Genomic DNA, 10419 nt, shown 5'->3' with positions numbered 1-10419 from the left:
CAGAACAAATTCTCCGGGGACTGATTCCAAACAGAAAGAGCAGAAATTAAACTCCTCACAACCTGGGATAGCTCTGCTGAACGCAAATCTGCATGCACAATTCATGCAGACAAAAATTGGTTTTTTGCCGCATGCACCGCTATCACATAAACCTTCAAATGGATCCAGTGCTGTGTCCTGTCAAATTTGAGCCAGGTTTCCCTCCACTTGTGTGTGTTCCAGTCACACCTACTCTGATGCTTCAGCCCCCGCAACTCCTCTGTATACCAAGGGGCCATTTTTGAAGCAGGTTGGAAGGGACGCTTAGGAGCAATCGTGTCTCTTGCCCTGGTGAGTTCCATATTCCAGGTTCCCACCAGGGCCTCCACAGACTCACTGGCAGCACCAACATTAAAACCCTCCAAGGCTTTTTTGGAATCCTACTGGATCCAGCAGCCTTCTTGGGTGGGCCATCCTAATAGGTCCACCACCCCTGCAGGGGTGGGTTGTGGCTGTGAAGCAGGCAGTGGTCCGTCCATAACAATGGGGAAACCACAGGATCTCCTGACGATGGAGCCCAACAGAAGACCAAATTGAGTGTGTTTCCGGCACCATGAGTTGGTCCTGAAATTAATTGGGATAGGCCCATCGATTTCATGGCCTCTATGAACTCCCAAGCTGCACCAGACAAGCCAGCCCCAAAGTGGATACTGATGTCGCCTAACATCAAAAGTCTGGGAGACTCCAACACCAACTCTGTGACTGGTTCCATCAGCTCAGTTAGGGAGTCCGTTGGGCAGCGGGGTGGACGGTACACCAAGTGTCCATCCCTAGTTCCCAGCCTCAAAAATATACACTTGGTATAAGTCATCTGTCTCACAGAGGCTCTGGTAAGGGAGATGGTATTCTTATGGACCACAGCCACCCCACCCTACCCCACCCCACCCACTTCCCCTAACCTGCTCCCCATCAGAGTCATCTGATTGGAGAAGCTGGGCCCAAACTGGACCCCTTTCCTCCCGCAGCCAAGTCTCAGTTATAGACTTATACAAGCCGGGTCAGCTCCCTGCCTCACCCATGATCAAGTCGTGGATGATTTCGGTCTTCTTCTGAACTGACCTGGCATTGCAGAGGAGCAAGGTCCTGCTCCAGTGAGTGTATGCACACGCTCTCTACTGAAGGAGATTCGGGGCAGAAACCCTGTGTGTAAAGCCTCCTGCAAACTCTAGCCCAGACCTCCAGCCCCACCCTAATATAACCTTCTCCTAGACCTCAGTCCCACCCCGAAGGCCCGGCACCAAAAGCTGGCCCCCTTTGGAGGCCAGCTTTGGTGGCCGCCTAGAGGCTGTCTGCCGGCCCTCTGGTGCACCTCCCTCCTTTTTATGCCTCCAAGAGCTCAGCAGCCCCTCCCAGGGGTGCACCAAAGTAATTCAGGTGCCTGGACCACCCAGCCATGAGACACCCCTCCCCCCGCCCTGTATGAGGCCCCCCAATCTCATTGGGGGGGCCGCCCCTCCAAAGCTCCGCTTAAAAAAATACTTGTGGCTGGGGGGGGGAGTGGAGCAGTCCTCCCTCCCCCCTCCTCCGGCGGCAGCCAAGAGAGATGCTGGACCCATCTGTTGGGGCCAGCATCTTTAAGAAACTGCCAGACGCGCCCCTGCAGTTTAGAGATCGTTGCAAGCCTAAACGTCACGGGCTTGCGGTGATCTCCTCTGAGCAGGCGCGCCTCGCAGTTTCTTAAAGATGCTGGCCCCAACGGATGGGTCCGGCGTCTCTCCTGGACAGAGCAACTGGCCCTATCCAACCCCAGCACGGCACCCCTCCTGACGGCTGCTGCTGGTGTCCACGTTGTGTTCCAGCATTTCCAAGCATTTCCTAACCACACCACTCTACCTGATGGATGTCCAGCCTACAGGCAGCAGGCAGGGTGGGAGAGAGAGGAGAAACCTGAGCCGCCTCCTTGGGTGTCCCCCTGACTCATTAGGACGAGCTGCTCCTGATCTATTGTTGAGCCTTAGCTTCTTTCAGGGTGGTGGGAAGGCAGAAGTTGGCCTAGAGAAAGGGAACTGGCGGAAGGGGGAATTACATGTCGACTCTCCTTCCCTTCCACGGCGTTGCTTCTTCTGTTATGACAAGTACGGTAACTACAGGAAGTCCCTAACTCACCTACAGGCTGTATTGTCTTCCTAAAGTTTGTTTGAAGGTCAGCTGTTTGGAACCCGGGACACATTTCATGTCACAGGCATGAGTCACCCCCTTTGCTAAGCAGGGTCCATCTTGGTTGGCATTTGGATGGGTGACGACATGTGAGCCTGGGGCGTAGCTAAGGGAGGTGGGCCCGTGGTTGGCCCTCTCTCTGACGGTGCCTTGGAATGAGGGAAATAATGAAGAAAAGAGGGAGGGGTGGAGCTGGGGGGCCCTCAGGAGCTGGGGGGGGGCTGGGTCCTTTGAACCATCCATCATAGCTACACCCCTGATGTGAGCACTGTCAGCTGTAAGAAATCCTATGAGGATGGGAATTTAGCTCAGTGGCAGGGCATCCGCTTGGCGCGCTGGAGATCCTAGGTTTAATCCTTGGCAGCATCTCTCGGGGTAGATCTGGGGGAGACTCCTGCCTGAAACCTTGGAGAGCTGCTGCCAGTCAGTGTAGACAATAGTAAACTAGGTGGACCAAAGGTCTGACTCGGTAGGAGGCGGCTTCCTGTGTTCTTATGTAACAGCAGGAAAAACCAAAGCAGAAGAGCAAAACAACAACACCCAACCCAATTGCTTAGACTGTGTAGACTAGGAACAGGGCCAGCAACGAACCTGACCACTGCTATCCACACTGAGGAGACCATTGTGATGCACTGTATGCAGAGCTGTCTTTTGAGGAGACGAACCCAACACAAGCCTGAAGTTGCAGTCGGTCTCGAAATACAAGCAAATTGCATTTAATATTCCCCTCTTTTGCAGTATTTGTTGGACCCCTAAGTACGTTCTCTTCCACTGCGGCTAGGAGGCTTAAAATTAAAAATCCAGCTGCCAGACAACTAGCCAGCCAGCCAGATAGCCACTCTTGCTATCCCTCCATGGACAGCAGGGTGCCGTTCACATTTCCAATGCCTTGTTGCGAATTTAATTTCTGCGATATAGAGCTAGGACATTGTATATCCGTCGTCAAAAGGTTCCTGGTTTTTTTGGGTGGTTAGTTTCCATGAGACTGCTCCCCCTGCTGTTTACATTCTGAATGCAACTTGCCTGAACGGAGGCGTTTTGCTGATGATGAGCAGCTAGTCTGGAAAGCGCCACGCAGAAGGACATTGCAAAAGTGCGCATCTGGTTTTTGGTTTTGTGAGAGGAAGGGGCATAGGGGATGCAGAAGAGAGTGTCCTACACAGGATAAAGGATTTAATGTGAGCCAAGAAACTGTTTTAATTGTAAAAGCTCTGTCCTGGAGCACATTATTACTATTACTACTACTAGTACTACTACTACTAGTAGTATAAAAGGCATGCTTTGGGGCAGAATGCCCCATGCACCTAGGGGCAGAACATGGAACATAGGAAGCTGCTTTATACCAAGTCAGACCCTTGGTCCATCTAGCTCAGTACTGTCAACACTGACTGGCGGCGGCTCTTTGAGGTTGCAGGCAGGAATCTGTCTCTCCCAGCCCTACCTGGAGATGCTGCCAGGGATGGAACTTGGGACCATCTGCATACAAAGCAGATGCTCTATCTCTGGATCTTTCACACCTCCTTCCCCTCAAAAGGCAGCTATGTTCTCTGTGCTAAGCTATGGTCCCGTCTCCAAAAGGACTTCCAGAAAGGCTTGACCTGCTTTATCACCTCTCTGTTCAATAGTTAAATCTGGCTGGACTCCCCACAGTTGCACCACCTCTCTCTCTCTCTCTCTCTCTCTCTCACACACACACACACACTCCCAACAACATGTTAAACACTGCTTCATGAATTACTTTGCAATCATGGTGTGAAGTACACAGCTGAAGCGCTCTCTGAACAATCAAACAACTGATAAAGTACCATTGATGGACTTTACACAGAGCCAAATGACAGGTCCCTGTCCCAAGGAGCATGCAATCTCAATTTTTAGCTGAGAAAGACAGCAGAGGGAAGGAGGGAAGAAAGAAAAGAGGCAGGCAAGAGCAACACGGTGAATCTGTATGAATGCCTTTCCACTTGGCAAGGCAAAATTTCAGCATAAATAATGTGTGCAAATAAAGGTAGATCAATATGGGGCTTTCATGATGAAGATACCTTTTTCCCCCAGGGAAGCTGGAAAAGCTTTTGAATAGCAAATCATCAAGCCTCTCTCCTCCTTTTTGGATGGAATGCCAGACTCCGGTTGCTTTCTAGCTGCTCTCCTTTCCGCTGCAGGGGTTTCTGCCCTCCTTAAGGAACTGGGCACTGGGGAACGGGTTTCTCATCCTTATTGGCTCTGCTAGGGCTACCATCACCCTGTGACTGGCCAAAGTCAGTCTACCAAAGTCAGTCTACCAGTCTAGTCCAAAGTCAGTCTACCATCACCCTGTGACTGGCCAAAGATAGTGACTGGCCAAAGTTCAGCCACTCCTCAGCAGAAATGTCCCATCTTCTCCTGGAACAGGCTTGCTGGAAACCCTCCTTGCCACATCCCCTCCTACTGTGGGCAGCCTCGGATCTGTCTCGTCCTCTCGACTTGCAGTTTCCTTCTGGCTGCAAGAACTGAAGACTCTTTGCAAGCCAGGGCAAGGAAGTCACCTGTACATCTGCTTCTCTCTGCCTCGTGCATAAACCAGGTCTGCTAAGAAATAAGGCCAGCCTCTTCTCCTGTGGTGGCTTTGCTGTGTGTCTTTGCTAAGACTTTGTGGTGGGGTTAAAACTGTCGCAATGCTCTCATCTAGACAACACAAGGCTGGGAGATAGGAACAGAGGAAGCTGCCTTCTACCGAGTCAGACCCTTGGTCCCTCTAGCTCAGTATTGCCTACACAGACTGGCAGCAGCTTCTCCAAGGTTGCAGGCAGGAGTCTCTCCCAGCCCGATCACATGTAGTCGGGGAGAGACTACATGTAGTCTTCCTTCCAAATGCAAACCAGGGTGGACCCTGCTTATCAAAGGGAACAATTTGTGCTTGCTACCACAAAACCAGCTCTCCTCCTTCTCCTGTATTGTAGCTGTTTTGTGCCAGCAGCAGGGGGGCGGGGTGGGGGAAATAAGGTATGTAACCGTGGTTAAGGAACCAACTCCCCTCCTTAGAACGTTGATTCCTATTGAAAAATGGGTTCTGAGTTAAGACGTTCTGTGACTGAAGACATAGTTTTCAGGAAGCAATTGTCTCATAAGTCTGAGGACTTCCTGTAGCACATTGCATAGCCTTCACAAGCTGCAACTGTGTGCACTCCCAACTTAGGAGAAGAAACCCAATGGAACAGGAGGTCTCTCAAACTGGGGTCCCTAGATGTTGTTGGACTACAGCTCCCATAATCCCCTGCAACAATGGCTCCTGCTAAATTCAGCGGTGGAGCCTCCTCTCAGATGTCAGTGTGAGTGCCATTCAAAATCACGTTGTCTGCACTTTGGCACCTGGGTCAAAGTTTGCCTGCCCTTGGTCCATTGGAATAAGAAATGTAGTGATAATAGGTTCATTCACACATTATGTTCAACACTGTAGAATGTGTGTACAGTGTACACAGGTACAGATCTGTACACAGGTATAGTCATTCACATGTTATGTTGATTGCAGGTACAGCAGTATACTTCCAATCTGTACCCTGCATTTGAAGGGCCTGCATTCAGGTTCACTTTAAAAATGAACTCAGGTATAGCCATTCACACAAACACATGTACGAGTGTACAGACATCTATCTGTACACTCATGCAGCATAGTGTCTGAATTGGGCTGTTTGACCCTATTCCTTTTCTCTCTCTTGTATAATGGTGTGTGTATGTGTGTATATAAAAACTATGATAAAAATATCTGTAACACACTTTGCTTGCCAGATCCTAAGCATATTCCTAAGCAGGATCCTAAGCATATTGAAAAGCTTTCTCAGCTTTTAAAAAAATGTCTGTTTTAATTTTATGGTTGATTTTAAATTGTTGATTTGTTTTAACTTTTATATGTGCTTTAATTGTTTTATGTTAACCTCCCAGAGACAAATGTTTGGTGAATAAACATAAATAATAGCAATAGCAATAGCAATAGCAATAGCACTTATATTTATATACCGCTCTATAGCTGGAAGCTCTCTAAGCGGTTTACAATAATTTAGCATATTGCCTCCCAACATTCTGGGTACTCATAAACATAAACATAAATAAATAAATATTTGATCAGAAGTAAGAGTCATGGAGTTTGATGGAACATGATTCCCTAGAAAGAGTGCACAGGAGTGCAGTAGGGATGGACCCGGACCGGTCCGGAAGCCATTGAAAAGGCCTCCGGACCGGTCCGGACCAGTCCAGACCAGTCCAGACCAGTCCAGACCTGGGTGGTTTGGATTGGGGGGGTCGCTTTAAGAGCGGCGGGAGGATTTACTTACCCCTCCCACCCCTTTCCCGCTTGCCGCTGTAAACATACGAGTAATTGGGCCGCCCCTTCCCCGATGTTACTTGCAAAACCTCCCAGGAGTGCACTCCGCACGCACGTCACAGAGACGAGCGCGCGCTTAACGTCACTGTGACGTGCGCGCAAGCGCGCAATGCACTCCTGGGAGGTTTTGCAAGTAACGTCGGGGAAGGGGCGGCAGGGAGGTATCCTGCCGCCCCAATTACTCGTATGTTTACGGTGGCAAGCGGGAAAGCGGCGGGAGGGGTAAGTAAACCCTCCCACCGCTCTTAAAGCGACCCCACCCCACCCCAGTGCCAGACCGCAGTTGGCGGTTCCGTGCACACCCCTAGAGTGCAGTAACCTCTGGCAGGCATCAAAAGAAACTTCACAAATAGTAACCCAATAAAGCCCATTACTGTCAGTAGGACAAATGACCAGGCTTGGTTAAATGGCAAAAGCCGGGGACTCAGGCTAGCAGCAGGACTAATCACTAAGGCATTTCAGCTCTTGGAAGAGAATTTTAGCCATACAGTCAACATAATTCTCCGCCTTGGGCAGCAACTGCTTCAGTCACACCCACCTGTTTGTTCAGCTAATAACCCGATGGCCATAGAATTAAACAATGGAAGGAAGGCCCTACCTAATACCGACCTGGTAGCAAAATATCGATCAAAGCAGAGAGAAAGAACAGCCAACGGATTGAGAATGTCTGTTCAGATTTCATTTTGCATGCCAGCCTGCACGGATTTTTTTTTTTTTTAGGGGGGTGCAAGTGATGTCCCCACCACTATGCATGCAAATGCACCTCCGAAGCTTACATTTCTAGTTCTTGCTGATTGATAAGTGCCGTCAAGTTGGTGTCGACTCTTAGCAACCACATAGATAGATTCTTTCCAGGATAATCTGCCTTCAACTTGGCCTTTTAGGTCTCTCAGTGGTGCATTCACTGCTGTCGTAATCACAGGGGTGTAACTTTAATAGGGCAGGGGGAGACAGTGTTTGGGGCCCCACTGCCTTGGGGACCCCCTCCCCCAGAGGCAAGTCACATGACTGGGAAATGCATTAAATGACTTGCATCATCCACAATTTACAAAACCTTTTAAAATATAATTTAGGATGATGTTCTATAGTGGCACATAGGAGAGAGAGAGAGAGAGAGAGATGCTTTTTGTTACCACTGTTCAGCTTCTTTTAAGATTTCTTTACTTCATGAGCTGAGCTTCAGTGAGTGGGGGGCATTTTAAAATCTTGTCTCTGGGCCCACTCCAACCTTGCTATGCCCCTGCGTAATCGAGTCCATCCACCTTGCTGCTGTTCGTCCTCTTAGTTCTTTCCGGTATGTATGTATTTAAGCGAGCATGGGGGGTACATCAAGATGAACCAGTCTGAATCCTGCAACTGGAACTTGGGACCATCAATCCCTTTTAAAGGATCAAGCCAGGAGTGTATAGAAATCCAAAGGGTCACTCACCACGCTGCTGAAAATATTGGAGAGTCTGTGTGGCTTAGTGGCTTGGACGGGGCGGCCCCACCATGAAGCAAGGTGACGTAGTCATCTCAGGGAGCAGATTGTTGGGGCAATTGCTGTAGCTTAGCGGTAGAGCATTGGATTTACATGCAGAAGGTCCCAGGTTCAACCCACGGCATCTTCAGGTAACGCTTGGAAAGACTTCTGCCTGAAACCCTGGAGAACTGCTGCCAGCCAGTGTTGAGCTAGATGGGCCAATGGCCTGATTTGGTAGAAGGCAACTTCCTTGGAAATGGTGCTGCTGTAGCTTAGTGGTAGAGCATCTGCTTAGCATGCGGGAGGTCCTGGTTCAATCCCTGGCAGCATCTCCAGGCAGGGTTGGGAAAGACCCCAACATGAAACCCTGGAGAGATGCTGCCAAGCAGTGTAGACAATATTGAGCTGGGGGGGGAGGCAATAGTCTCAGTAGATAGCAGCTTCGTAGGGGATGAGGCCTCTCTGGGCTCCCCGCAGTCTGGCATCTGCAGCTGGAAGCATCAGCAGCTGCCAGACGATTTAAAAAACAGGGTTAAGGGAACACTAGCTCCCTTAACCTTGTTTTAAAGGGTGGCTACTTAGGCGGGTTTGCCACAGTGGTGCCACCAAGAAGACATCTTGGGGGATGAAGAGGCTGGTTTTAGAATGGGGCGCTCAACTATGGATCATTCCTTAGTGCTACGCCATCTTATTGAGAACATAAGAACAGCCCTGCTGGATCAGGCCCAAGGCCCATCTAGTCCAGCATCCTGATTCACACAGTGGCCCATCAGATGCCGCTGGAAGCCTACAGGCAGGAGGTGAGGACATGCCCTCTCTCCTGCTGTTACTCCACTGCAACTGGTATTCAGAGGCATCCTGCCTCTGAGGCTGGAGGTGGCCTATAGTATAGCCCTCCAGCTAGTAGCCGTTGATAGACCTCTCCTCCATGAAGTTATCCAAACCCCTCTTAAAGCCATCCAGAATAGCAGTAAGCCCAAGTGCTCTTTGTATGTGGCCTTTGTAGATTTCAAATCAGCGCTAGATTCAATTTCGAGGCCAAGGTTGTGGGGAAAACTCAGGGATATCAACACTGATAGGCAATTACTTCTTCTCATTCAAAAGCTTTATGAGAACACCAACGTCAGGGTGAGAGGTAACCCCGAGGCTCACTTTCACACCCAATAACTTCCAGCAAAGGAGTCAAACAAGGGTGCAGGTTGGCACCCTCTCTGTTTAACCTGCATATAAACACCTTAGCCAAAAATCTCTCAGATCCAGGGTTACATCTGCCAGACATCGCGGGGGTAAAAATCCCAATTTTGCTTGCCCTGTTGTGGAAAATGTACATCATCTTGTCTAGGTTGATCTTCAGACATGGATCATGTTCTGCACAGGGCGAGGTTCTGTAGTTCAGAAGACCCACAGGTCCTGTAGTTCAGGAGGAGACGTATAGCACAGTCAACAGAGCAGGAGGTCAAAGGCCTGTCGTCAATGCACAGCACTTCTCAGGAGCAAGCAAAGGGCATAGTCAGGGGAGCTGAGGATCAGGAACCAGGAGGCTTTTCAGACAGCAGGCTTTTCCGTGGCTTTACCACGAGGCTTTACTGTGAGTTCAGGGCATAACCGATACTCCAACGCAAAAAGAAAAGATTTTTTTAACCCCAGACATAAATCAGGCTAGGTTCCAATATTGAGGGGAAAACCCGTATCATGTGTGAAGTGTTCTCTGAAACATTTCATGGACTTAGGGGCAAATCTGGCCAACATGTGAATGCACACCCACACCCTCCCAAAGTTAAGTCACGGTAAAGTCTGATAAATCTCCTGGACAAGCAAAGTACAACCAGGTTGCTTCAGCAACTCATACTGCAAACTGAGCTCTTATATAGCCCTGCTGCTGGGTATAAGCCTAGACTCCACCCACAATCCCGGAGACAATGAGGCGGGTCTCATGATCAGTGAGACCCGTTTTAGATTATACTGCGGGGAGAGCGGGCTAAGCCCACTCTCCCCACAGACGATCGGGGCAGCAGCCCTGGGCGGCCGGATCGGCCACCCACACAATTGCCGGCTCCGTGATGGAGCTGGCGGGGGCTGGGGGGAGCGGGGGCCGATCGCTCCCTGAAAGCTCCAGCATGCCCTGCGTGAGCGCGCAGGGCATGCTAGTGAGAACCCCGGAGCCGGGAGGCGGCTTTTCGCCTCCCCTCTGGGGGTCTCCTCGTGAGTAGCCACAGCACGGAGCTGCATGTGGCTACTCACGGCCAGATAGCCCAGGTTTGCGGAGCACTCACTCCGCAAACCCGGGCTAAGAGGAGGGCCACCAAAGCGGGTTACCTGCTGGAGAACCACCGGGCTCGCAGCCAAGGCCGGTGGTTCTTACGATCGGGGAAAATCGGGCTAGGCTTTCCTAGCCCGATTCTTCCCG

At 50.3% G+C, this 10419-nt stretch overlaps 1 non-coding gene across 1 annotated transcript; it reads left to right on the top strand.

Moving 5' to 3' along the window:
* Positions 1 to 8273: 8273 nt before the first annotated feature.
* Positions 8274 to 8344, top strand: TRNAA-AGC (transfer RNA alanine (anticodon AGC)). The gene has a single exon. It is a non-coding gene; the product is annotated as a tRNA-Ala (tRNA).
* Positions 8345 to 10419: the final 2075 nt, after the last annotated feature.

Source organism: Hemicordylus capensis, chromosome 7 (genome assembly GCF_027244095.1).
Source record: "Hemicordylus capensis ecotype Gifberg chromosome 7, rHemCap1.1.pri, whole genome shotgun sequence".
Lineage (NCBI taxonomy): Eukaryota > Metazoa > Chordata > Lepidosauria > Squamata > Cordylidae > Hemicordylus > Hemicordylus capensis.
This window is presented reverse-complemented; position numbering and strand designations above follow the sequence as displayed.